The sequence below is a fragment of the Microcebus murinus genome, chromosome 13 (assembly GCF_040939455.1).
Source record: "Microcebus murinus isolate Inina chromosome 13, M.murinus_Inina_mat1.0, whole genome shotgun sequence".
Lineage (NCBI taxonomy): Eukaryota > Metazoa > Chordata > Mammalia > Primates > Cheirogaleidae > Microcebus > Microcebus murinus.
The window spans coordinates 890,122-912,998 of record NC_134116.1 but is presented as its reverse complement, the minus strand read 5'-3'; the positions used below and the strand labels follow the sequence as shown (position 1 = coordinate 912,998).

General features: G+C 64.1%; 7 non-coding genes across 7 annotated transcripts; all 7 read right to left on the bottom strand.

Annotated features, from left to right (window-relative positions):
- Window positions 1–70: 70 nt before the first annotated feature.
- LOC142875017 (5S ribosomal RNA) lies at window positions 71–189 on the bottom strand. The gene has a single exon (XR_012922595.1). It is a non-coding gene; the product is annotated as a 5S ribosomal RNA (ribosomal RNA).
- Window positions 190–3,725: 3,536 nt separating this feature from the next.
- LOC142875016 (5S ribosomal RNA) lies at window positions 3,726–3,844 on the bottom strand. The gene has a single exon (XR_012922594.1). It is a non-coding gene; the product is annotated as a 5S ribosomal RNA (ribosomal RNA).
- A 3,526-nt stretch (window positions 3,845–7,370) lies between these two features.
- On the bottom strand, window positions 7,371–7,489 carry LOC142875015 (5S ribosomal RNA). The gene has a single exon (XR_012922593.1). It is a non-coding gene; the product is annotated as a 5S ribosomal RNA (ribosomal RNA).
- Window positions 7,490–10,990: 3,501 nt separating this feature from the next.
- LOC142875013 (5S ribosomal RNA) lies at window positions 10,991–11,109 on the bottom strand. The gene has a single exon (XR_012922592.1). It is a non-coding gene; the product is annotated as a 5S ribosomal RNA (ribosomal RNA).
- A 3,545-nt stretch (window positions 11,110–14,654) lies between these two features.
- Window positions 14,655–14,773, bottom strand: LOC142875012 (5S ribosomal RNA). Its single transcript, XR_012922591.1, has one exon. It is a non-coding gene; the product is annotated as a 5S ribosomal RNA (ribosomal RNA).
- Window positions 14,774–18,309: 3,536 nt separating this feature from the next.
- On the bottom strand, window positions 18,310–18,428 carry LOC142875011 (5S ribosomal RNA). Its single transcript, XR_012922590.1, has one exon. It is a non-coding gene; the product is annotated as a 5S ribosomal RNA (ribosomal RNA).
- Window positions 18,429–21,954: 3,526 nt separating this feature from the next.
- On the bottom strand, window positions 21,955–22,073 carry LOC142875010 (5S ribosomal RNA). The gene has a single exon (XR_012922589.1). It is a non-coding gene; the product is annotated as a 5S ribosomal RNA (ribosomal RNA).
- Between the last annotated feature and the right edge of the window lie 804 nt (window positions 22,074–22,877).

Below are 22,877 nucleotides of genomic sequence, written 5' to 3'. Positions count from 1 at the left end.
CCCCGGGCCGCCGCCTCGCTCCCAGAAAGGGGACAGAACAAGAGGCAAAACAAAAAAAAAAAGAAGAAGAAGCCTACGGCACCCGGTATTCCCAGGCGGTCTCCCATCCAAGTACTAACCAGGCCCGACCCTGCTTAGCTTCCGAGACCAGACGAGATCGGGCGCGTTCAGGGTGGTGTGGCCCTAGACGGCGGAGGGCGCCCCTGCCCCGCTCAAGAAGCCGAGCCTCTCTGCGCTTCCCCGCCGCCTCCTCCCGCCCCAGGCCCCGCGCCGGCGCTGACCGGCGCCGGGCCGGGCCTGTTGAGTTCACCGGCCGGGTCCGGCGGGCTCCGTGGGACGGGGGTGACAGGCGGGGCGGGGCGGGGCGGGCAGGGAGCGGCGGGCCGGGGTGGGGGGCTGTCTCTCTATACACACACACACACACACACACACACACACTCACACTCACACTCACTCACTCACACTCACACAAGATGCGCCTCCACTGCTGGACTCGCCAAGGTGGAGACCTTCCAGCCTCCTTCACCTACCCGCCCCCCACCCCCAGCTCGTGGCCGCCCCCACCGCCGCCGCCGCCGCCGCCGCCGCCGCCGCCGCCGCCGCCGCCGCCGATTGCGCACGCGCGGGTCGCCCGCCCTTTGACCCCAGGCAGGGGCCGCCCTCCCCGACAACCCCTTTCAGCTGCGCCCCCCACCCTGTGGGTGGGCTGCCGCCTATTCACCCCGGGCCCGGGCTGGGGCACTGCGCATGGGGGAGGGGAGCGAGTGTATGGGGCGTCTCTCTCTCTCTCTAGGGATGTGTCCCATGGGTGGGGTGGCGTGGTTTGTGGGGCGCTGAAGAAATCAGTCCCCTCCATCTCCTACCTCTGGAAAACGCCCAAGCCCTTGGAGAACTGCCGGCAACGCGACCGTGGGGGCCGGGACCCTCCTCTGTGTCCTCCTGTGGCCCGGTCCAAGGGGCCTGGGCCTGGCCGGGGCTGCATTGGACCCCGACCACCCTGGCGTGTGGACTCGCTAAAAATCGGCGATTAGATATTGGATTCCAGCTTCATTGAGGTCATTTCACTAATGAGTGCACCGGAAAGAGTTTCCTAATCCATCTGTGAGGGTGGCAACTGAAAGAGAATTTTAAAGCTGACAGAATAGGCGAGGAAAGGCATAGGAGATTTCCACACCCAGTAAGGAAGCCTTTCCCGAAATGGAAGAAAGAAACGAGCAAACAGAAACACCGGTAGCCCGCCAGGATCAGAGTCTGCCCCCGAGAGAAAGTACCCTGACCAGGTTCACCCGTGGGTGGGTGGCGAGCTAGCGGCATTCAGAAGAGCGAGGCCCGCAGTCTGTGCAGAAGACACCTGCACTCGGGTGTGTGTGGCGGCACGATTCACAAGCAGCTCCAGATGTTAAGCCAAGGAGAAGCCAGGGAGTTCCCAACGCCCCAGGTGTCCTCAGCCCACGACTGGCTGCTGGGGGAATGCGAAGCCCGGCTCCTTGTCTCAGAGCGGGACAACCAGGAGGTGTGACGTACACCCCGGGGTTCCCAGGAGGATCAGGCTGAAGCTGGGACTTGGCCTGAAAGTGTCCCCTCGCATGGCCACCCGCTTCCCCTTCCTGCTCCTCTACTCCTGGTGCCCCTCCATCCAGGGGCCAGACCTTAAAGAGTCACCCGCAAGAGAATCCTGGTCCCAAAGGAGCCTTCTGGGGGACCCGTGCTGAGAGAGGTTGTGGGCATGGCCCGCTGGGGCTCTGCCCGACCCAGGGCTGAGAGGTGCAACCTCCCAGCTCTGGGTCCCTGCAGGGGAAGCGTTGGCAAGCACAGGGCCAGTCCTCCAAAGGCCCAGGTGCAGGGAGCCCAGGCCAAGCAGCCTGTGGAAGAAGCCACCCCGGGAACACGACTGCAGGCCACGGCCCTTCCCACCTCCTCCTCCTCCTCCTCCTGCTCCTCCACCCCCCCGACCTCCCACCCCCACCCCCCCGACATGGCGCAGGGCTCAGAGACACCTCAGACACTTGCTACCCAAAGTGCAAAGGGCATCAGTTGCTCCTCCACACCCCCCCCCTGCCCAGCAGACCGCGTTGTCCAGCCAGCCCCCGGGCCTCCCTGGGGTGCCCAGCACAAAAGTGCAGACAACCACCGGACCCTCAATCTCAGTTTTCGGATGTTTTTGCCACTCTAAGGACCCGCAGGCCAGCTGGGCCTTCTGGCAGGACAGAGAGCCCCGGAATCCGACGTGGAGAGCCGGGTGTACGTCCCCACGAGGAGGCGGTCCCCACCTCCGCGGCTCTCCCCTTGCGGGGGGGAAAAGCAGCCACGGGGCCTCAGAGAAGACACCAGGCTGGGCGCCCGCCCCACAGTGGGGGCACGTCCCCCGCAGGCCACTTAGCGCCGGCCGCCGGCCGGCGGACGGTTGGGTGGCGCGAGACGCTGCGGCCGCCCTGCTACCGGGTTCCTGGGAGGGCGTCCTGGAACCAGCGTCCACACCAAGCCCTTGGAAGGCCCAGGCGACGGAGGAGCCCCGTCAGGCAGGGGCCGAGGACGGTGACGGCCCGGGCGGGGAGGAGCGTGTCAGGCAGGGGCAGAGGACGGTGACAGGTGACAGGCCGGGCGGGAAGGAGTCAGTCAGGCAGGGGCCGAGGAGGAGACGGGCTGGGTAAGGGTTAGGGTTAGAGTCAGGGCACAAGTCACAATCGCAAAGACCTGGAAGCGACCCGAGTGCCCAGCGACCCACGAGTGCGTAAATGAAATGTGGCGCGTGGACACCACGGAGTGCTATTCAGCTAGGAGGAGCAGCGGTGAGAGGGCACCTCTCGTGGTTCTCCTGGCCAGAGCTGGAACCCGTTCCAGTAAGCCAGGTAGCCCAAGAATGGACACACGAGCACCACGTGCTCGCGCTCACCAGCAAATGGGTACGAACCGATGGACACCTAAGTGGACACAGAGGAATCACCTTCATCGGGTGGGTGTCGGGCGGGTGGGGGGAGGGGATGGGCATACACCTCCATTAGGAATGGGGTGGGTGCGCACCGACTGGGGGATGGGCGCACTTGAGGCTCTGACCCGAGGGGGGAGGCTGGGAGAGGGCAACGTACCCGACCTTAACATTGGTACCCCCACAATACGCTGCAACAACATCAGAGGTAAATGAATAAGAACACAGGGGGGAGGGGGGCACGGGCAACACATGTCACCTTAATACTTGGACTCCCATCATCTGCTTGAAAAGAGAGAGAAAAGAAAATGCAATCATAGAGATAAGAGACACTTTTTAAAAATAATGAATCCGAAGAGAAAAGTAAAAGGAGGCCTGTGGAGCAGGTCTGGGTGTGACTCCGGATCCCCCAACATCAGGTGCCACCACCAAAGATTCCTACGTGTAGCCCATAGAACCCCAAAAGCAACGGGACGAGTTCTGGTCACATACTCCCTCAAAATGACATCCTGGCCTTCTTCTGGAACTCCCTCCCCTCTCAGACTCTCAAGGTTTCCTCCAGCGTGTCGGTTCCCACAGAGCAGACCTTTGGTCTGAGACCTGACAGTCCAGAAGCCACGCATGCTGCCGCGTGACGGCGGTGTCGCGGCTTGGGACAAGAGGAGGCCCCACGGTGCGGGCTGGGGCGCCAGGCACCGCGGCGGGCGCTGAGGGTGGGGGTGACCCCCACCCCGGGCCGCCGCCTCGCTCCCAGAAAGGGGACAGAACAAGAGGCAAAACAAAAAAAAAAAGAAGAAGAAGCCTACGGCACCCGGTATTCCCAGGCGGTCTCCCATCCAAGTACTAACCAGGCCCGACCCTGCTTAGCTTCCGAGACCAGACGAGATCGGGCGCGTTCAGGGTGGTGTGGCCCTAGACGGCGGAGGGCGCCCCTGCCCCGCTCAAGAAGCCGAGCCTCTCTGCGCTTCCCCGCCGCCTCCTCCCGCCCCAGGCCCCGCGCCGGCGCTGACCGGCGCCGGGCCGGGCCTGTTGAGTTCACCGGCCGGGTCCGGCGGGCTCCGTGGGACGGGGGTGACAGGCGGGGCGGGGCGGGGCGGGCAGGGAGCGGCGGGCCGGGGTGGGGGGGCTGTCTCTCTATACACACACACACACACACACACACACACACTCACACTCACACTCACTCACTCACACTCACACAAGATGCGCCTCCACTGCTGGACTCGCCAAGGTGGAGACCTTCCAGCCTCCTTCACCTACCCGCCCCCCACCCCCAGCTCGTGGCCGCCCCCACCGCCGCCGCCGCCGCCGCCGCCGCCGCCGCCGCCGATTGCGCACGCGCGGGTCGCCCGCCCTTTGACCCCAGGCAGGGGCCGCCCTCCCCGACAACCCCTTTCAGCTGCGCCCCCCACCCTGTGGGTGGGCTGCCGCCTATTCCCCCGGGCCCGGGCTGGGGCACTGCGCATGGGGGAGGGGAGCGAGTGTATGGGGCGTCTCTCTCTCTCTCTAGGGATGTGTCCCATGGGTGGGGTGGCGTGGTTTGTGGGGCGCTGAAGAAATCAGTCCCCTCCATCTCCTACCTCTGGAAAACGCCCAAGCCCTTGGAGAACTGCCGGCAACGCGACCGTGGGGGCCGGGACCCTCCTCTGTGTCCTCCTGTGGCCCGGTCCAAGGGGCCTGGGCCTGGCCGGGGCTGCATTGGACCCCGACCACCCTGGCGTGTGGACTCGCTAAAAATCGGCGATTAGATATTGGATTCCAGCTTCATTGAGGTCATTTCACTAATGAGTGCACCGGAAAGAGTTTCCTAATCCATCTGTGAGGGTGGCAACTGAAAGAGAATTTTAAAGCTGACAGAATAGGCGAGGAAAGGCATAGGAGATTTCCACACCCAGTAAGGAAGCCTTTCCCGAAATGGAAGAAAGAAACGAGCAAACAGAAACACCGGTAGCCCGCCAGGATCAGAGTCTGCCCCCGAGAGAAAGTACCCTGACCAGGTTCACCCGTGGGTGGGTGGCGAGCTAGCGGCATTCAGAAGAGCGAGGCCCGCAGTCTGTGCAGAAGACACCTGCACTCGGGTGTGTGTGGCGGCACGATTCACAAGCAGCTCCAGATGTTAAGCCAAGGAGAAGCCAGGGAGTTCCCAACGCCCCAGGTGTCCTCAGCCCACGACTGGCTGCTGGGGGAATGCGAAGCCCGGCTCCTTGTCTCAGAGCGGGACAACCAGGAGGTGTGACGTACACCCCGGGGTTCCCAGGAGGATCAGGCTGAAGCTGGGACTTGGCCTGAAAGTGTCCCCTCGCATGGCCACCCGCTTCCCCTTCCTGCTCCTCTACTCCTGGTGCCCCTCCATCCAGGGGCCAGACCTTAAAGAGTCACCCGCAAGAGAATCCTGGTCCCAAAGGAGCCTTCTGGGGGACCCGTGCTGAGAGAGGTTGTGGGCATGGCCCGCTGGGGCTCTGCCCGACCCAGGGCTGAGAGGTGCAACCTCCCAGCTCTGGGTCCCTGCAGGGGAAGCGTTGGCAAGCACAGGGCCAGTCCTCCAAAGGCCCAGGTGCAGGGAGCCCAGGCCAAGCAGCCTGTGGAAGAAGCCACCCCGGGAACACGACTGCAGGCCACGGCCCTTCCCACCTCCTCCTCCTCCTCCTCCTGCTCCTCCACCCCCCCGACCTCCCACCCCCACCCCCCCGACATGGCGCAGGGCTCAGAGACACCTCAGACACTTGCTACCCAAAGTGCAAAGGGCATCAGTTGCTCCTCCACACCCCCCCCCCCTGCCCAGCAGACCGCGTTGTCCAGCCAGCCCCCGGGCCTCCCTGGGGTGCCCAGCACAAAAGTGCAGACAACCACCGGACCCTCAATCTCAGTTTTCGGATGTTTTTGCCACTCTAAGGACCCGCAGGCCAGCTGGGCCTTCTGGCAGGACAGAGAGCCCCGGAATCCGACGTGGAGAGCCGGGTGTACGTCCCCACGAGGAGGCGGTCCCCACCTCCGCGGCTCTCCCCTTGCGGGGGGGAAAAGCAGCCACGGGGCCTCAGAGAAGACACCAGGCTGGGCGCCCGCCCCACAGTGGGGGCACGTCCCCCGCAGGCCACTTAGCGCCGGCCGCCGGCCGGCGGACGGTTGGGTGGCGCGAGACGCTGCGGCCGCCCTGCTACCGGGTTCCTGGGAGGGCGTCCTGGAACCAGCGTCCACACCAAGCCCTTGGAAGGCCCAGGCGACGGAGGAGCCCCGTCAGGCAGGGGCCGAGGACGGTGACGGCCCGGGCGGGGAGGAGCGTGTCAGGCAGGGGCAGAGGACGGTGACAGGTGACAGGCCGGGCGGGAAGGAGTCAGTCAGGCAGGGGCCGAGGAGGAGACGGGCTGGGTAAGGGTTAGGGTTAGAGTCAGGGCACAAGTCACAATCGCAAAGACCTGGAAGCGACCCGAGTGCCCAGCGACCCACGAGTGCGTAAATGAAATGTGGCGCGTGGACACCACGGAGTGCTATTCAGCTAGGAGGAGCAGCGGTGAGAGGGCACCTCTCGTGGTTCTCCTGGCCAGAGCTGGAACCCGTTCCAGTAAGCCAGGTAGCCCAAGAATGGACACACGAGCACCACGTGCTCGCGCTCACCAGCAAATGGGTACGAACCGATGGACACCTAAGTGGACACAGAGGAATCACCTTCATCGGGTGGGTGTCGGGCGGGTGGGGGGAGGGGATGGGCATACACCTCCATTAGGAATGGGGTGGGTGCGCACCGACTGGGGGATGGGCGCACTTGAGGCTCTGACCCGAGGGGGGAGGCTGGGAGAGGGCAACGTACCCGACCTTAACATTGGTACCCCCACAATACGCTGCAACAACATCAGAGGTAAATGAATAAGAACACAGGGGGGAGGGGGGCACGGGCAACACATGTCACCTTAATACTTGGACTCCCATCATCTGCTTGAAAAGAGAGAGAAAAGAAAATGCAATCATAGAGATAAGAGACACTTTTTAAAAATAATGAATCCGAAGAGAAAAGTAAAAGGAGGCCTGTGGAGCAGGTCTGGGTGTGACTCCGGATCCCCCAACATCAGGTGCCACCACCAAAGATTCCTACGTGTAGCCCATAGAACCCCAAAAGCAACGGGACGAGTTCTGGTCACATACTCCCTCAAAATGACATCCTGGCCTTCTTCTGGAACTCCCTCCCCTCTCAGACTCTCAAGGTTTCCTCCAGCGTGTCGGTTCCCACAGAGCAGACCTTTGGTCTGAGACCTGACAGTCCAGAAGCCACGCATGCTGCCGCGTGACGGCGGTGTCGCGGCTTGGGACAAGAGGAGGCCCCACGGTGCGGGCTGGGGCGCCAGGCACCGCGGCGGGCGCTGAGGGTGGGGGTGACCCCCACCCCGGGCCGCCGCCTCGCTCCCAGAAAGGGGACAGAACAAGAGGCAAAACAAAAAAAAAAAGAAGAAGAAGCCTACGGCACCCGGTATTCCCAGGCGGTCTCCCATCCAAGTACTAACCAGGCCCGACCCTGCTTAGCTTCCGAGACCAGACGAGATCGGGCGCGTTCAGGGTGGTGTGGCCCTAGACGGCGGAGGGCGCCCCTGCCCCGCTCAAGAAGCCGAGCCTCTCTGCGCTTCCCCGCCGCCTCCTCCCGCCCCAGGCCCCGCGCCGGCGCTGACCGGCGCCGGGCCGGGCCTGTTGAGTTCACCGGCCGGGTCCGGCGGGCTCCGTGGGACGGGGGTGACAGGCGGGGCGGGGCGGGGCGGGCAGGGAGCGGCGGGCCGGGGTGGGGGGCTGTCTCTCTATACACACACACACACACACACACACACACTCACACTCACACTCACTCACTCACACTCACACAAGATGCGCCTCCACTGCTGGACTCGCCAAGGTGGAGACCTTCCAGCCTCCTTCACCTACCCGCCCCCCACCCCCAGCTCGTGGCCGCCCCCACCGCCGCCGCCGCCGATTGCGCACGCGCGGGTCGCCCGCCCTTTGACCCCAGGCAGGGGCCGCCCTCCCCGACAACCCCTTTCAGCTGCGCCCCCCACCCTGTGGGTGGGCTGCCGCCTATTCACCCCGGGCCCGGGCTGGGGCACTGCGCATGGGGGAGGGGAGCGAGTGTATGGGGCGTCTCTCTCTCTCTCTAGGGATGTGTCCCATGGGTGGGGTGGCGTGGTTTGTGGGGCGCTGAAGAAATCAGTCCCCTCCATCTCCTACCTCTGGAAAACGCCCAAGCCCTTGGAGAACTGCCGGCAACGCGACCGTGGGGGCCGGGACCCTCCTCTGTGTCCTCCTGTGGCCCGGTCCAAGGGGCCTGGGCCTGGCCGGGGCTGCATTGGACCCCGACCACCCTGGCGTGTGGACTCGCTAAAAATCGGCGATTAGATATTGGATTCCAGCTTCATTGAGGTCATTTCACTAATGAGTGCACCGGAAAGAGTTTCCTAATCCATCTGTGAGGGTGGCAACTGAAAGAGAATTTTAAAGCTGACAGAATAGGCGAGGAAAGGCATAGGAGATTTCCACACCCAGTAAGGAAGCCTTTCCCGAAATGGAAGAAAGAAACGAGCAAACAGAAACACCGGTAGCCCGCCAGGATCAGAGTCTGCCCCCGAGAGAAAGTACCCTGACCAGGTTCACCCGTGGGTGGGTGGCGAGCTAGCGGCATTCAGAAGAGCGAGGCCCGCAGTCTGTGCAGAAGACACCTGCACTCGGGTGTGTGTGGCGGCACGATTCACAAGCAGCTCCAGATGTTAAGCCAAGGAGAAGCCAGGGAGTTCCCAACGCCCCAGGTGTCCTCAGCCCACGACTGGCTGCTGGGGGAATGCGAAGCCCGGCTCCTTGTCTCAGAGCGGGACAACCAGGAGGTGTGACGTACACCCCGGGGTTCCCAGGAGGATCAGGCTGAAGCTGGGACTTGGCCTGAAAGTGTCCCCTCGCATGGCCACCCGCTTCCCCTTCCTGCTCCTCTACTCCTGGTGCCCCTCCATCCAGGGGCCAGACCTTAAAGAGTCACCCGCAAGAGAATCCTGGTCCCAAAGGAGCCTTCTGGGGGACCCGTGCTGAGAGAGGTTGTGGGCATGGCCCGCTGGGGCTCTGCCCGACCCAGGGCTGAGAGGTGCAACCTCCCAGCTCTGGGTCCCTGCAGGGGAAGCGTTGGCAAGCACAGGGCCAGTCCTCCAAAGGCCCAGGTGCAGGGAGCCCAGGCCAAGCAGCCTGTGGAAGAAGCCACCCCGGGAACACGACTGCAGGCCACGGCCCTTCCCACCTCCTCCTCCTCCTCCTCCTGCTCCTCCACCCCCCCGACCTCCCACCCCCACCCCCCCGACATGGCGCAGGGCTCAGAGACACCTCAGACACTTGCTACCCAAAGTGCAAAGGGCATCAGTTGCTCCTCCACACCCCCCCCCCGCCCAGCAGACCGCGTTGTCCAGCCAGCCCCCGGGCCTCCCTGGGGTGCCCAGCACAAAAGTGCAGACAACCACCGGACCCTCAATCTCAGTTTTCGGATGTTTTTGCCACTCTAAGGACCCGCAGGCCAGCTGGGCCTTCTGGCAGGACAGAGAGCCCCGGAATCCGACGTGGAGAGCCGGGTGTACGTCCCCACGAGGAGGCGGTCCCCACCTCCGCGGCTCTCCCCTTGCGGGGGGGAAAAGCAGCCACGGGGCCTCAGAGAAGACACCAGGCTGGGCACCCGCCCCACAGTGGGGGCACGTCCCCCGCAGGCCACTTAGCGCCGGCCGCCGGCCGGCGGACGGTTGGGTGGCGCGAGACGCTGCGGCCGCCCTGCTACCGGGTTCCTGGGAGGGCGTCCTGGAACCAGCGTCCACACCAAGCCCTTGGAAGGCCCAGGCGACGGAGGAGCCCCGTCAGGCAGGGGCCGAGGACGGTGACGGCCCGGGCGGGGAGGAGCGTGTCAGGCAGGGGCAGAGGACGGTGACAGGTGACAGGCCGGGCGGGAAGGAGTCAGTCAGGCAGGGGCCGAGGAGGAGACGGGCTGGGTAAGGGTTAGGGTTAGAGTCAGGGCACAAGTCACAATCGCAAAGACCTGGAAGCGACCCGAGTGCCCAGCGACCCACGAGTGCGTAAATGAAATGTGGCGCGTGGACACCACGGAGTGCTATTCAGCTAGGAGGAGCAGCGGTGAGAGGGCACCTCTCGTGGTTCTCCTGGCCAGAGCTGGAACCCGTTCCAGTAAGCCAGGTAGCCCAAGAATGGACACACGAGCACCACGTGCTCGCGCTCACCAGCAAATGGGTACGAACCGATGGACACCTAAGTGGACACAGAGGAATCACCTTCATCGGGTGGGTGTCGGGCGGGTGGGGGGAGGGGATGGGCATACACCTCCATTAGGAATGGGGTGGGTGCGCACCGACTGGGGGATGGGCGCACTTGAGGCTCTGACCCGAGGGGGGAGGCTGGGAGAGGGCAACGTACCCGACCTTAACATTGGTACCCCCACAATACGCTGCAACAACATCAGAGGTAAATGAATAAGAACACAGGGGGGAGGGGGGCACGGGCAACACATGTCACCTTAATACTTGGACTCCCATCATCTGCTTGAAAAGAGAGAGAAAAGAAAATGCAATCATAGAGATAAGAGACACTTTTTAAAAATAATGAATCCGAAGAGAAAAGTAAAAGGAGGCCTGTGGAGCAGGTCTGGGTGTGACTCCGGATCCCCCAACATCAGGTGCCACCACCAAAGATTCCTACGTGTAGCCCATAGAACCCCAAAAGCAACGGGACGAGTTCTGGTCACATACTCCCTCAAAATGACATCCTGGCCTTCTTCTGGAACTCCCTCCCCTCTCAGACTCTCAAGGTTTCCTCCAGCGTGTCGGTTCCCACAGAGCAGACCTTTGGTCTGAGACCTGACAGTCCAGAAGCCACGCATGCTGCCGCGTGACGGCGGTGTCGCGGCTTGGGACAAGAGGAGGCCCCACGGTGCGGGCTGGGGCGCCAGGCACCGCGGCGGGCGCTGAGGGTGGGGGTGACCCCCACCCCGGGCCGCCGCCTCGCTCCCAGAAAGGGGACAGAACAAGAGGCAAAACAAAAAAAAAAAGAAGAAGAAGCCTACGGCACCCGGTATTCCCAGGCGGTCTCCCATCCAAGTACTAACCAGGCCCGACCCTGCTTAGCTTCCGAGACCAGACGAGATCGGGCGCGTTCAGGGTGGTGTGGCCCTAGACGGCGGAGGGCGCCCCTGCCCCGCTCAAGAAGCCGAGCCTCTCTGCGCTTCCCCGCCGCCTCCTCCCGCCCCAGGCCCCGCGCCGGCGCTGACCGGCGCCGGGCCGGGCCTGTTGAGTTCACCGGCCGGGTCCGGCGGGCTCCGTGGGACGGGGGTGACAGGCGGGGCGGGGCGGGGCGGGCAGGGAGCGGCGGGCCGGGGTGGGGGGCTGTCTCTCTATACACACACACACACACACACACACACACACTCACACTCACACTCACTCACTCACACTCACACAAGATGCGCCTCCACTGCTGGACTCGCCAAGGTGGAGACCTTCCAGCCTCCTTCACCTACCCGCCCCCCACCCCCAGCTCGTGGCCGCCCCCACCGCCGCCGCCGCCGCCGCCGCCGCCGCCGCCGCCGCCCCCGCCGCCGCCGCCGCCGATTGCGCACGCGCGGGTCGCCCGCCCTTTGACCCCAGGCAGGGGCCGCCCTCCCCGACAACCCCTTTCAGCTGCGCCCCCCACCCTGTGGGTGGGCTGCCGCCTATTCACCCCGGGCCCGGGCTGGGGCACTGCGCATGGGGGAGGGGAGCGAGTGTATGGGGCGTCTCTCTCTCTCTCTAGGGATGTGTCCCATGGGTGGGGTGGCGTGGTTTGTGGGGCGCTGAAGAAATCAGTCCCCTCCATCTCCTACCTCTGGAAAACGCCCAAGCCCTTGGAGAACTGCCGGCAACGCGACCGTGGGGGCCGGGACCCTCCTCTGTGTCCTCCTGTGGCCCGGTCCAAGGGGCCTGGGCCTGGCCGGGGCTGCATTGGACCCCGACCACCCTGGCGTGTGGACTCGCTAAAAATCGGCGATTAGATATTGGATTCCAGCTTCATTGAGGTCATTTCACTAATGAGTGCACCGGAAAGAGTTTCCTAATCCATCTGTGAGGGTGGCAACTGAAAGAGAATTTTAAAGCTGACAGAATAGGCGAGGAAAGGCATAGGAGATTTCCACACCCAGTAAGGAAGCCTTTCCCGAAATGGAAGAAAGAAACGAGCAAACAGAAACACCGGTAGCCCGCCAGGATCAGAGTCTGCCCCCGAGAGAAAGTACCCTGACCAGGTTCACCCGTGGGTGGGTGGCGAGCTAGCGGCATTCAGAAGAGCGAGGCCCGCAGTCTGTGCAGAAGACACCTGCACTCGGGTGTGTGTGGCGGCACGATTCACAAGCAGCTCCAGATGTTAAGCCAAGGAGAAGCCAGGGAGTTCCCAACGCCCCAGGTGTCCTCAGCCCACGACTGGCTGCTGGGGGAATGCGAAGCCCGGCTCCTTGTCTCAGAGCGGGACAACCAGGAGGTGTGACGTACACCCCGGGGTTCCCAGGAGGATCAGGCTGAAGCTGGGACTTGGCCTGAAAGTGTCCCCTCGCATGGCCACCCGCTTCCCCTTCCTGCTCCTCTACTCCTGGTGCCCCTCCATCCAGGGGCCAGACCTTAAAGAGTCACCCGCAAGAGAATCCTGGTCCCAAAGGAGCCTTCTGGGGGACCCGTGCTGAGAGAGGTTGTGGGCATGGCCCGCTGGGGCTCTGCCCGACCCAGGGCTGAGAGGTGCAACCTCCCAGCTCTGGGTCCCTGCAGGGGAAGCGTTGGCAAGCACAGGGCCAGTCCTCCAAAGGCCCAGGTGCAGGGAGCCCAGGCCAAGCAGCCTGTGGAAGAAGCCACCCCGGGAACACGACTGCAGGCCACGGCCCTTCCCACCTCCTCCTCCTCCTCCTCCTGCTCCTCCACCCCCCCGACCTCCCACCCCCACCCCCCCGACATGGCGCAGGGCTCAGAGACACCTCAGACACTTGCTACCCAAAGTGCAAAGGGCATCAGTTGCTCCTCCACACCCCCCCCCCGCCCAGCAGACCGCGTTGTCCAGCCAGCCCCCGGGCCTCCCTGGGGTGCCCAGCACAAAAGTGCAGACAACCACCGGACCCTCAATCTCAGTTTTCGGATGTTTTTGCCACTCTAAGGACCCGCAGGCCAGCTGGGCCTTCTGGCAGGACAGAGAGCCCCGGAATCCGACGTGGAGAGCCGGGTGTACGTCCCCACGAGGAGGCGGTCCCCACCTCCGCGGCTCTCCCCTTGCGGGGGGGAAAAGCAGCCACGGGGCCTCAGAGAAGACACCAGGCTGGGCGCCCGCCCCACAGTGGGGGCACGTCCCCCGCAGGCCACTTAGCGCCGGCCGCCGGCCGGCGGACGGTTGGGTGGCGCGAGACGCTGCGGCCGCCCTGCTACCGGGTTCCTGGGAGGGCGTCCTGGAACCAGCGTCCACACCAAGCCCTTGGAAGGCCCAGGCGACGGAGGAGCCCCGTCAGGCAGGGGCCGAGGACGGTGACGGCCCGGGCGGGGAGGAGCGTGTCAGGCAGGGGCAGAGGACGGTGACAGGTGACAGGCCGGGCGGGAAGGAGTCAGTCAGGCAGGGGCCGAGGAGGAGACGGGCTGGGTAAGGGTTAGGGTTAGAGTCAGGGCACAAGTCACAATCGCAAAGACCTGGAAGCGACCCGAGTGCCCAGCGACCCACGAGTGCGTAAATGAAATGTGGCGCGTGGACACCACGGAGTGCTATTCAGCTAGGAGGAGCAGCGGTGAGAGGGCACCTCTCGTGGTTCTCCTGGCCAGAGCTGGAACCCGTTCCAGTAAGCCAGGTAGCCCAAGAATGGACACACGAGCACCACGTGCTCGCGCTCACCAGCAAATGGGTACGAACCGATGGACACCTAAGTGGACACAGAGGAATCACCTTCATCGGGTGGGTGTCGGGCGGGTGGGGGGAGGGGATGGGCATACACCTCCATTAGGAATGGGGTGGGTGCGCACCGACTGGGGGATGGGCGCACTTGAGGCTCTGACCCGAGGGGGGAGGCTGGGAGAGGGCAACGTACCCGACCTTAACATTGGTACCCCCACAATACGCTGCAACAACATCAGAGGTAAATGAATAAGAACACAGGGGGGAGGGGGGCACGGGCAACACATGTCACCTTAATACTTGGACTCCCATCATCTGCTTGAAAAGAGAGAGAAAAGAAAATGCAATCATAGAGATAAGAGACACTTTTTAAAAATAATGAATCCGAAGAGAAAAGTAAAAGGAGGCCTGTGGAGCAGGTCTGGGTGTGACTCCGGATCCCCCAACATCAGGTGCCACCACCAAAGATTCCTACGTGTAGCCCATAGAACCCCAAAAGCAACGGGACGAGTTCTGGTCACATACTCCCTCAAAATGACATCCTGGCCTTCTTCTGGAACTCCCTCCCCTCTCAGACTCTCAAGGTTTCCTCCAGCGTGTCGGTTCCCACAGAGCAGACCTTTGGTCTGAGACCTGACAGTCCAGAAGCCACGCATGCTGCCGCGTGACGGCGGTGTCGCGGCTTGGGACAAGAGGAGGCCCCACGGTGCGGGCTGGGGCGCCAGGCACCGCGGCGGGCGCTGAGGGTGGGGGTGACCCCCACCCCGGGCCGCCGCCTCGCTCCCAGAAAGGGGACAGAACAAGAGGCAAAACAAAAAAAAAAAGAAGAAGAAGCCTACGGCACCCGGTATTCCCAGGCGGTCTCCCATCCAAGTACTAACCAGGCCCGACCCTGCTTAGCTTCCGAGACCAGACGAGATCGGGCGCGTTCAGGGTGGTGTGGCCCTAGACGGCGGAGGGCGCCCCTGCCCCGCTCAAGAAGCCGAGCCTCTCTGCTCTTCCCCGCCGCCTCCTCCCGCCCCAGGCCCCGCGCCGGCGCTGACCGGCGCCGGGCCGGGCCTGTTGAGTTCACCGGCCGGGTCCGGCGGGCTCCGTGGGACGGGGGTGACAGGCGGGGCGGGGCGGGGCGGGCAGGGAGCGGCGGGCCGGGGTGGGGGGCTGTCTCTCTATACACACACACACACACACACACACACACACTCACACTCACACTCACTCACTCACACTCACACAAGATGCGCCTCCACTGCTGGACTCGCCAAGGTGGAGACCTTCCAGCCTCCTTCACCTACCCGCCCCCCACCCCCAGCTCGTGGCCGCCCCCACCGCCGCCGCCGCCGCCGCCGCCGCCGCCGCCGCCGCCGCCGCCGCCGATTGCGCACGCGCGGGTCGCCCGCCCTTTGACCCCAGGCAGGGGCCGCCCTCCCCGACAACCCCTTTCAGCTGCGCCCCCCACCCTGTGGGTGGGCTGCCGCCTATTCACCCCGGGCCCGGGCTGGGGCACTGCGCATGGGGGAGGGGAGCGAGTGTATGGGGCGTCTCTCTCTCTCTCTAGGGATGTGTCCCATGGGTGGGGTGGCGTGGTTTGTGGGGCGCTGAAGAAATCAGTCCCCTCCATCTCCTACCTCTGGAAAACGCCCAAGCCCTTGGAGAACTGCCGGCAACGCGACCGTGGGGGCCGGGACCCTCCTCTGTGTCCTCCTGTGGCCCGGTCCAAGGGGCCTGGGCCTGGCCGGGGCTGCATTGGACCCCGACCACCCTGGCGTGTGGACTCGCTAAAAATCGGCGATTAGATATTGGATTCCAGCTTCATTGAGGTCATTTCACTAATGAGTGCACCGGAAAGAGTTTCCTAATCCATCTGTGAGGGTGGCAACTGAAAGAGAATTTTAAAGCTGACAGAATAGGCGAGGAAAGGCATAGGAGATTTCCACACCCAGTAAGGAAGCCTTTCCCGAAATGGAAGAAAGAAACGAGCAAACAGAAACACCGGTAGCCCGCCAGGATCAGAGTCTGCCCCCGAGAGAAAGTACCCTGACCAGGTTCACCCGTGGGTGGGTGGCGAGCTAGCGGCATTCAGAAGAGCGAGGCCCGCAGTCTGTGCAGAAGACACCTGCACTCGGGTGTGTGTGGCGGCACGATTCACAAGCAGCTCCAGATGTTAAGCCAAGGAGAAGCCAGGGAGTTCCCAACGCCCCAGGTGTCCTCAGCCCACGACTGGCTGCTGGGGGAATGCGAAGCCCGGCTCCTTGTCTCAGAGCGGGACAACCAGGAGGTGTGACGTACACCCCGGGGTTCCCAGGAGGATCAGGCTGAAGCTGGGACTTGGCCTGAAAGTGTCCCCTCGCATGGCCACCCGCTTCCCCTTCCTGCTCCTCTACTCCTGGTGCCCCTCCATCCAGGGGCCAGACCTTAAAGAGTCACCCGCAAGAGAATCCTGGTCCCAAAGGAGCCTTCTGGGGGACCCGTGCTGAGAGAGGTTGTGGGCATGGCCCGCTGGGGCTCTGCCCGACCCAGGGCTGAGAGGTGCAACCTCCCAGCTCTGGGTCCCTGCAGGGGAAGCGTTGGCAAGCACAGGGCCAGTCCTCCAAAGGCCCAGGTGCAGGGAGCCCAGGCCAAGCAGCCTGTGGAAGAAGCCACCCCGGGAACACGACTGCAGGCCACGGCCCTTCCCACCTCCTCCTCCTCCTCCTCCTGCTCCTCCACCCCCCCGACCTCCCACCCCCACCCCCCCGACATGGCGCAGGGCTCAGAGACACCTCAGACACTTGCTACCCAAAGTGCAAAGGGCATCAGTTGCTCCTCCACACCCCCCCCCTGCCCAGCAGACCGCGTTGTCCAGCCAGCCCCCGGGCCTCCCTGGGGTGCCCAGCACAAAAGTGCAGACAACCACCGGACCCTCAATCTCAGTTTTCGGATGTTTTTGCCACTCTAAGGACCCGCAGGCCAGCTGGGCCTTCTGGCAGGACAGAGAGCCCCGGAATCCGACGTGGAGAGCCGGGTGTACGTCCCCACGAGGAGGCGGTCCCCACCTCCGCGGCTCTCCCCTTGCGGGGGGGAAAAGCAGCCACGGGGCCTCAGAGAAGACACCAGGCTGGGCGCCCGCCCCACAGTGGGGGCACGTCCCCCGCAGGCCACTTAGCGCCGGCCGCCGGCCGGCGGACGGTTGGGTGGCGCGAGACGCTGCGGCCGCCCTGCTACCGGGTTCCTGGGAGGGCGTCCTGGAACCAGCGTCCACACCAAGCCCTTGGAAGGCCCAGGCGACGGAGGAGCCCCGTCAGGCAGGGGCCGAGGACGGTGACGGCCCGGGCGGGGAGGAGCGTGTCAGGCAGGGGCAGAGGACGGTGACAGGTGACAGGCCGGGCGGGAAGGAGTCAGTCAGGCAGGGGCCGAGGAGGAGACGGGCTGGGTAAGGGTTAGGGTTAGAGTCAGGGCACAAGTCACAATCGCAAAGACCTGGAAGCGACCCGAGTGCCCAGCGACCCACGAGTGCGTAAATGAAATGTGGCGCGTGGACACCACGGAGTGCTATTCAGCTAGGAGGAGCAGCGGTGAGAGGGCACCTCTCGTGGTTCTCCTGGCCAGAGCTGGAACCCGTTCCAGTAAGCCAGGTAGCCCAAGAATGGACACACGAGCACCACGTGCTCGCGCTCACCAGCAAATGGGTACGAACCGATGGACACCTAAGTGGACACAGAGGAATCACCTTCATCGGGTGGGTGTCGGGCGGGTGGGGGGAGGGGATGGGCATACACCTCCATTAGGAATGGGGTGGGTGCGCACCGACTGGGGGATGGGCGCACTTGAGGCTCTGACCCGAGGGGGGAGGCTGGGAGAGGGCAACGTACCCGACCTTAACATTGGTACCCCCACAATACGCTGCAACAACATCAGAGGTAAATGAATAAGAACACAGGGGGGAGGGGGGCACGGGCAACACATGTCACCTTAATACTTGGACTCCCATCATCTGCTTGAAAAGAGAGAGAAAAGAAAATGCAATCATAGAGATAAGAGACACTTTTTAAAAATAATGAATCCGAAGAGAAAAGTAAAAGGAGGCCTGTGGAGCAGGTCTGGGTGTGACTCCGGATCCCCCAACATCAGGTGCCACCACCAAAGATTCCTACGTGTAGCCCATAGAACCCCAAAAGCAACGGGACGAGTTCTGGTCACATACTCCCTCAAAATGACATCCTGGCCTTCTTCTGGAACTCCCTCCCCTCTCAGACTCTCAAGGTTTCCTCCAGCGTGTCGGTTCCCACAGAGCAGACCTTTGGTCTGAGACCTGACAGTCCAGAAGCCACGCATGCTGCCGCGTGACGGCGGTGTCGCGGCTTGGGACAAGAGGAGGCCCCACGGTGCGGGCTGGGGCGCCAGGCACCGCGGCGGGCGCTGAGGGTGGGGGTGACCCCCACCCCGGGCCGCCGCCTCGCTCCCAGAAAGGGGACAGAACAAGAGGCAAAACAAAAAAAAAAAGAAGAAGAAGCCTACGGCACCCGGTATTCCCAGGCGGTCTCCCATCCAAGTACTAACCAGGCCCGACCCTGCTTAGCTTCCGAGACCAGACGAGATCGGGCGCGTTCAGGGTGGTGTGGCCCTAGACGGCGGAGGGCGCCCCTGCCCCGCTCAAGAAGCCGAGCCTCTCTGCGCTTCCCCGCCGCCTCCTCCCGCCCCAGGCCCCGCGCCGGCGCTGACCGGCGCCGGGCCGGGCCTGTTGAGTTCACCGGCCGGGTCCGGCGGGCTCCGTGGGACGGGGGTGACAGGCGGGGCGGGGCGGGGCGGGCAGGGAGCGGCGGGCCGGGGTGGGGGGGCTGTCTCTCTATACACACACACACACACACACACACACACACTCACACTCACACTCACTCACTCACACTCACACAAGATGCGCCTCCACTGCTGGACTCGCCAAGGTGGAGACCTTCCAGCCTCCTTCACCTACCCGCCCCCCACCCCCAGCTCGTGGCCGCCCCCACCGCCGCCGCCGCCGCCGCCGCCGCCGCCGCCGCCGATTGCGCACGCGCGGGTCGCCCGCCCTTTGACCCCAGGCAGGGGCCGCCCTCCCCGACAACCCCTTTCAGCTGCGCCCCCCACCCTGTGGGTGGGCTGCCGCCTATTCCCCCGGGCCCGGGCTGGGGCACTGCGCATGGGGGAGGGGAGCGAGTGTATGGGGCGTCTCTCTCTCTCTCTAGGGATGTGTCCCATGGGTGGGGTGGCGTGGTTTGTGGGGCGCTGAAGAAATCAGTCCCCTCCATCTCCTACCTCTGGAAAACGCCCAAGCCCTTGGAGAACTGCCGGCAACGCGACCGTGGGGGCCGGGACCCTCCTCTGTGTCCTCCTGTGGCCCGGTCCAAGGGGCCTGGGCCTGGCCGGGGCTGCATTGGACCCCGACCACCCTGGCGTGTGGACTCGCTAAAAATCGGCGATTAGATATTGGATTCCAGCTTCATTGAGGTCATTTCACTAATGAGTGCACCGGAAAGAGTTTCCTAATCCATCTGTGAGGGTGGCAACTGAAAGAGAATTTTAAAGCTGACAGAATAGGCGAGGAAAGGCATAGGAGATTTCCACACCCAGTAAGGAAGCCTTTCCCGAAATGGAAGAAAGAAACGAGCAAACAGAAACACCGGTAGCCCGCCAGGATCAGAGTCTGCCCCCGAGAGAAAGTACCCTGACCAGGTTCACCCGTGGGTGGGTGGCGAGCTAGCGGCATTCAGAAGAGCGAGGCCCGCAGTCTGTGCAGAAGACACCTGCACTCGGGTGTGTGTGGCGGCACGATTCACAAGCAGCTCCAGATGTTAAGCCAAGGAGAAGCCAGGGAGTTCCCAACGCCCCAGGTGTCCTCAGCCCACGACTGGCTGCTGGGGGAATGCGAAGCCCGGCTCCTTGTCTCAGAGCGGGACAACCAGGAGGTGTGACGTACACCCTGGGGTTCCCAGGAGGATCAGGCTGAAGCTGGGACTTGGCCTGAAAGTGTCCCCTCGCATGGCCACCCGCTTCCCCTTCCTGCTCCTCTACTCCTGGTGCCCCTCCATCCAGGGGCCAGACCTTAAAGAGTCACCCGCAAGAGAATCCTGGTCCCAAAGGAGCCTTCTGGGGGACCCGTGCTGAGAGAGGTTGTGGGCATGGCCCGCTGGGGCTCTGCCCGACCCAGGGCTGAGAGGTGCAACCTCCCAGCTCTGGGTCCCTGCAGGGGAAGCGTTGGCAAGCACAGGGCCAGTCCTCCAAAGGCCCAGGTGCAGGGAGCCCAGGCCAAGCAGCCTGTGGAAGAAGCCACCCCGGGAACACGACTGCAGGCCACGGCCCTTCCCACCTCCTCCTCCTCCTCCTCCTGCTCCTCCACCCCCCCGACCTCCCACCCCCACCCCCCCGACATGGCGCAGGGCTCAGAGACACCTCAGACACTTGCTACCCAAAGTGCAAAGGGCATCAGTTGCTCCTCCACACCCCCCCCCCCTGCCCAGCAGACCGCGTTGTCCAGCCAGCCCCCGGGCCTCCCTGGGGTGCCCAGCACAAAAGTGCAGACAACCACCGGACCCTCAATCTCAGTTTTCGGATGTTTTTGCCACTCTAAGGACCCGCAGGCCAGCTGGGCCTTCTGGCAGGACAGAGAGCCCCGGAATCCGACGTGGAGAGCCGGGTGTACGTCCCCACGAGGAGGCGGTCCCCACCTCCGCGGCTCTCCCCTTGCGGGGGGGAAAAGCAGCCACGGGGCCTCAGAGAAGACACCAGGCTGGGCGCCCGCCCCACAGTGGGGGCACGTCCCCCGCAGGCCACTTAGCGCCGGCCGCCGGCCGGCGGACGGTTGGGTGGCGCGAGACGCTGCGGCCGCCCTGCTACCGGGTTCCTGGGAGGGCGTCCTGGAACCAGCGTCCACACCAAGCCCTTGGAAGGCCCAGGCGACGGAGGAGCCCCGTCAGGCAGGGGCCGAGGACGGTGACGGCCCGGGCGGGGAGGAGCGTGTCAGGCAGGGGCAGAGGACGGTGACAGGTGACAGGCCGGGCGGGAAGGAGTCAGTCAGGCAGGGGCCGAGGAGGAGACGGGCTGGGTAAGGGTTAGGGTTAGAGTCAGGGCACAAGTCACAATCGCAAAGACCTGGAAGCGACCCGAGTGCCCAGCGACCCACGAGTGCGTAAATGAAATGTGGCGCGTGGACACCACGGAGTGCTATTCAGCTAGGAGGAGCAGCGGTGAGAGGGCACCTCTCGTGGTTCTCCTGGCCAGAGCTGGAACCCGTTCCAGTAAGCCAGGTAGCCCAAGAATGGACACACGAGCACCACGTGCTCGCGCTCACCAGCAAATGGGTACGAACCGATGGACACCTAAGTGGACACAGAGGAATCACCTTCATCGGGTGGGTGTCGGGCGGGTGGGGGGAGGGGATGGGCATACACCTCCATTAGGAATGGGGTGGGTGCGCACCGACTGGGGGATGGGCGCACTTGAGGCTCTGACCCGAGGGGGGAGGCTGGGAGAGGGCAACGTACCCGACCTTAACATTGGTACCCCCACAATACGCTGCAACAACATCAGAGGTAAATGAATAAGAACACAGGGGGGAGGGGGGCACGGGCAACACATGTCACCTTAATACTTGGACTCCCATCATCTGCTTGAAAAGAGAGAGAAAAGAAAATGCAATCATAGAGATAAGAGACACTTTTTAAAAATAATGAATCCGAAGAGAAAAGTAAAAGGAGGCCTGTGGAGCAGGTCTGGGTGTGACTCCGGATCCCCCAACATCAGGTGCCACCACCAAAGATTCCTACGTGTAGCCCATAGAACCCCAAAAGCAACGGGACGAGTTCTGGTCACATACTCCCTCAAAATGACATCCTGGCCTTCTTCTGGAACTCCCTCCCCTCTCAGACTCTCAAGGTTTCCTCCAGCGTGTCGGTTCCCACAGAGCAGACCTTTGGTCTGAGACCTGACAGTCCAGAAGCCACGCATGCTGCCGCGTGACGGCGGTGTCGCGGCTTGGGACAAGAGGAGGCCCCACGGTGCGGGCTGGGGCGCCAGGCACCGCGGCGGGCGCTGAGGGTGGGGGTGACCCCCACCCCGGGCCGCCGCCTCGCTCCCAGAAAGGGGACAGAACAAGAGGCAAAACAAAAAAAAAAAGAAGAAGAAGCCTACGGCACCCGGTATTCCCAGGCGGTCTCCCATCCAAGTACTAACCAGGCCCGACCCTGCTTAGCTTCCGAGACCAGACGAGATCGGGCGCGTTCAGGGTGGTGTGGCCCTAGACGGCGGAGGGCGCCCCTGCCCCGCTCAAGAAGCCGAGCCTCTCTGCGCTTCCCCGCCGCCTCCTCCCGCCCCAGGCCCCGCGCCGGCGCTGACCGGCGCCGGGCCGGGCCTGTTGAGTTCACCGGCCGGGTCCGGCGGGCTCCGTGGGACGGGGGTGACAGGCGGGGCGGGGCGGGGCGGGCAGGGAGCGGCGGGCCGGGGTGGGGGGCTGTCTCTCTATACACACACACACACACACACACACACACACTTACACTCACACTCACACAAGATGCGCCTCCACTGCTGGACTCGCCAAGGTGGAGACCTTCCAGCCTCCTTCACCTACCCGCCCCCCACCCCCAGCTCGTGGCCGCCCCCACCGCCGCCGCCGCCGCCGCCGATTGCGCACGCGCGGGTCGCCCGCCCTTTGACCCCAGGCAGGGGCCGCCCTCCCCGACAACCCCTTTCAGCTGCGCCCCCCACCCTGTGGGTGGGCTGCCGCCTATTCCCCGGGGCCCGGGCTGGGGCACTGCGCATGGGGGAGGGGAGCGAGTGTATGGGGCGTCTCTCTCTCTCTCTAGGGATGTGTCCCATGGGTGGGGTGGCGTGGTTTGTGGGGCGCTGAAGAAATCAGTCCCCTCCATCTCCTACCTCTGGAAAACGCCCAATCCCTTGGAGAACTGCCGGCAACGCGACCGTGGGGGCCGGGACCCTCCTCTGTGTCCTCCTGTGGCCCGGTCCAAGGGGCCTGGGCCTGGCCGGGGCTGCATTGGACCCCGACCACCCTGGCGTGTGGACTCGCTAAAAATCGGCGATTAGATAT